Source organism: Pholcus phalangioides, unplaced genomic scaffold (genome assembly GCF_987345545.1).
Source record: "Pholcus phalangioides strain wild (caught in Gottingen) unplaced genomic scaffold, Ppha-v1.0 ptg000022l_1, whole genome shotgun sequence".
NCBI lineage: Eukaryota > Metazoa > Arthropoda > Arachnida > Araneae > Pholcidae > Pholcus > Pholcus phalangioides.
In genome coordinates, this window is record NW_028301615.1 from 37,396,019 (window position 1) to 37,400,952 (window position 4,934).

The window sequence follows — 4,934 nt, forward strand, 5'->3', positions numbered from 1 at the left end:
AATACAGAACAAAAAAAATAAGTGCATGACATGATTAGACATTGATCGGTCCTGATAAGTTATCGGCATTGGAAGCAAAAGCGAACTAGGGGAAACAAACACGAAAAACTTATTTTCGGTGAATCTTTTTCTGTGTCAGAAGAAAAGAAAGATAAAAAAGTGAGATAATTATAATAAATTAGTTAAACGATTATAATTTTGTTCATTTCTTTCATAAGCATGGGCGGAGATACGGGGGACGTCGGAGGGCGTTGCCCCCCCCCCCAGCGTCAAAGGTGGGGTCTACAGATCTAATGTATAAATGAATTATAATATGAATATATAATTATATAATGAATTATGATATTATTATGAATATAATATATATGAAATGACATCATCATCATCATCAATAATGACCATACCCCACCCCCCCCCCCCGACTTCCATGTATATCTCCGCCTATGTTCACATAAGCATCTTCACTGTTCTTCATTCAATAGAAGTTTTAAAGTTGCTTATTTTTTTTTAATTTGAAGACATTAAAATTCCAAAACTCATAAATTTGAAAGGGAAAATATGAAATTTCTGTTTTAAGCCCGGGATTACCCTGTAAAAATATTAGATACGTTATTTTATAAAACGTGTGAAAAAATTGTGAAAAGTTAATCTTATTGGTCATATTCCAACCGATACGCTAATTGGTTTCATTTTTTCAGATTTTGTAAAAGATCTTTTGAAAAACTTCCCGATTTTAAAGATATTGATAAAATTTCTTGCGTCGCGATTCCCGAAAGACAAATTTCTTTCAAATAAGAGCAATTGCAACTTTGTCGGCATAAAAACTCTTCATAGATGGCAGCACAATTCTTTAATGACAAATGAGCTTTCAAAGAATTACTTTGATCACTGGAATGACCATACGTCCCGTGTTTTACGGTATAATCCCGTTTTTACACGTATTACGGGTAATAACATTCATCTCACATATTTGTCATGTTTTTTTAATTAAGTCACTGCAATTTCAAGTGGAGCTTCATTTCCCGTAATGGGTGACTTTTCTGTGATTCCAGCATCAGTTGGCAAATTCGCTTACCTTTTGGCATCATTTTGGGCAAAAATTGGCATTGTTCCGTCTTCTTCGTATTTGGAAGCCCAATTTCCTGTATTTTTCTCGATTAAAAAAAATTGGAACTCCAGATACGGGACATTATCAATTGTCGCCAAAAATGACTCACATAAGTAAGTAAAGTTGCTAATCGTGGCTGAAATTTCAAAAAAATCGTTTGTGTTGCAAACTGAAGCACCAGTGGAAAGATTAGATTTAAATTCACGAAAAAAAACGAAGTTCAACAATATGTGAGATGAATATTCATAATCTTGTCATAATTCTCATATCATTCATACATTCGAAAAATAATTACAATCCTTGATTCCAATGAAGGAAAAAAATCCTAGTAGGCTTCGTTGAGGATACGGGATAAAACATTTCCACAAAAAAAGTCAGGATGGGCGTGAAAATACGGGTTTTTCCATGGGGGAAAATACGGGTCATATGTTCACTTTACTTATGACCGAGATATTGCTACGAAAGTGTTGTGAAATAAAACGCACACACACACACAGCTGCAAATCAAAGCAAAAATAAAAGATTATAAATAATGTGAGATGAATAAATTTTCACAATAGACAGTGGAACTTTGGTTTACGAGCTTAATTCCTTCCACTATCGTGCTCGTTATCCGAATATCTCGTTATTCGAATCAAACTCCACCATAGGAAATAATGGTAACTCGGATAATTCGTTCCACAATCATTCATTTACATAAAAATGATTAATAAAAACGACATTCAATCAATAATTAAACATAATAATAATAATAAATGATACAATAAAATAACCCTTACATAAAAATAAATAAACATAATAGCCATAATTAAACACACGATACGGTAATGTTTGCAAATTAACTTACTCTAAACAACGAGAGAGAGGACTATCGTTTATATAGGACGATTTATATAGACTCGCTGTTGTTTGCAACCTTTTTCTTTTTGCATGAATTTCAAAAAGAACCTTATTCAATGGCACTTGCTTTTGCCTCCTTTTTAGGATTTCTGGGAAATAGGAAATTGAAGTATTCGTTGGCGAGATTCATTGCTCGCACACTGCTACAGATTTATTTGGGTGGTTCTTTTCTACAGAGTTTTATTTCCACATTCTACGTATCTCTCTAATCTCATTTTTATGTGAGGGACATCTTACTTCTCTCTTCTTCCGACGAGATACCGTCCATGAACTCTTGCTGGTGCGTGCAAAAGAGGTCCAAAACTTCATCTACCGTCAGAAGTTTTTCACCACTAGTTCTTGAATGCCATCCTCATGTACCTCCAGTCCATGGTCTTCCCCAGGCACACAGTCTCTTCCTGTTCATGAGCTAGCCCCTCAAAGTCACGTTCGATAATGTAATCAGCCGCCAGTTTTCTGCAGAATTTAAAAAAAGATTTTAATGAAAACTTCTAGCGCACATACGAATGGCTGCAAAGCTGCTACACCTAGTTTCGTATCTTAATTATTCACACTCGCACGTGTGTTAATTTCTCGAGTGAGGCATGCTTACCGGAGACTGTAGGGGAGAATATTACCCAAAATTCCATAACACGTGAGTGGGAGAAAGCAAAAAACCATCAATTCAGTTGTGATAACGTCAAAATAAATAAACAAAGCGCAAATTTTTTGCTCTTAATATTTTGCGTTGTCCTGACCACATAATTAATTGATTATGTATTAATTATTCAAAAATGAAACTATTTAACTTTTTTGGTCACAATGAAAATTACATTTTTTACAATATAATTTACATTTTTTGTATATAATTTACACTTTTTGAATTTAATTTACGTTTCCACAATGAGTAAAGTATCTCATTGAGTGAAAATACATCAATAGCGTTTTGTTCGATTAATCATTAATGTGAACCTTTTGATTGAGGCTTAGATCATAGACACTTGATATCAGGCATTACAGTTGGCAACGAAACACCCATATCGTCCTCAAGTCCCTGCAGTGTATTTATTGCTTTGTATGACGAGAAATTTAAAACTGATTGTCTCTATAATCAGAAAAGGCTTGCTCGCATATAATGATATGATGTTGAAAAGGGTGAAAGTGCGTTAATTGCCTTCTTCACTAGATTAATAAGATACTCCTCTCTCAATAAAAGCCAAAAAACCACCACCGACGCCCCACTCTTGGTGAACTTAATGCTTTTGAGTGTGGAATCAGAGGAAAAATCAATAAATTCATCTCGTTTTGACATGCAGTGAACTCTATTTCTTCCGCATTGTCTGCGAAATCAAATGGTGAGACAACCCAGTCGAGATTCTCAGTGGAAAGAGATGGAAACTACAACTCTATTGCATACTAGATAAATATTGACAAATGAGGTCTTTCAGCTTATCCGAAGATGATGTCACCCTCCGCTATTATTACAGCTGGCTGATGCGAAGATAAATCCAAGAAAGAAAATTCAACTGTCTTTGAGGGAAATTGAACCTACGTCTTCTCATTTGCCGGGTGAGCGCGCTAGACTGCAAAGCCAACGAATCATCCTTCCTTAGACCTCGTGTGCTCTGAACGGGGCCGTACATGGACACGGGGAGACTAGGTCAGTAAGTGACCTTGAGAGTGTGTGTGAGCATGTGGTTTCATCAAAGCAGTTACTTATTGTGTAATGAATAATAAAACATCTAGAAAGAATCAAAAACTTTACCCCCACTCCAACTTCTTTTCAGATCGATGACATCGACTTTTCTCGTGGCTGCTATAACGTCGAGCAGCATGTCGGTTTCTGCCGCGTCGATCTTCTTTTTGAGGCTATAAACAAGTAATTTTATTCACATTAACAATATAATAATAGTTTATCGAGGAAAGAAAAATACAATTTACATACATGCAATACTCGAGGGATTTATTGATACAGTTTATACAGACAAATTTTTCCATGTTGGACAAAAATTTCATAATAACAAGTACTAACCAAAATATTCAAATACACGTGAATATTATACAGGCCTTTTTGTGAAAACAGTATAGTGGGACCGAGAATTATTTTTGCAGTTTTTTTAATGTAGTAAATAATTAATATGAATTAATGATGAATATTAGTCGTCGGTCTAATATATCTCCTGGACTCTCCTTTAATGAGGGAGAAGATATTGTTGAGAGAGCTAAGATTTTTTTAAAGAAATAGAAAATCAATCAGAGGGGAATTAATAAATCAGTTTATTAGTAAATTTATAAATGTGTCCTCTAACTTTTAATTACAGTGGATGAAAGCAGGAAAACACTTCAAACGGGAAGACTTAATACAAATTACTTAGAGTTGAGACGACAAAAATAAGAAGGTGTACAAAGTGGAAAAATGTTCTAAATGGGAACGTGTTATTATAGCGGAATCGATAAATTCGATAATAATATTCGATCGATTTCATAATAATATACAAATTATTAAGAAATGTATAATATTCAATAAGTTTTGAATCGAAGATGCTTTTATAAGTGAATTATTTTTTGATTCACAGACAGAGATACCTCCTCCTCTTACCCAGAACATGGCCCACCGTTCTGTCTCAAGGAAGAGATATAAGCAGGTGATCAAAGACCTGGGGCATGCGGGGGGGGGGGCATATTTTTTCGAGAGGGACCCACTTTCACTCAAAACGGACCCAGATTGTTTTAATACCCTTGGTCCCGGGAGTAAAACGGCATCTCAGTGATAAAATAGTAAAAATAAATAAATTTCGCTTACGCCTTTTTGCTCTTGCCTCGCTGATGCCAGATCAGCTTGAAGGATATGGCGGCATCTTTATGGCTCATAAGAATACCGCAGTCGCCGAACCAGTCAACTAATCCTTCCGGGGTAAGGAATCCTCCCGGTGCGTACTCCTGTCTC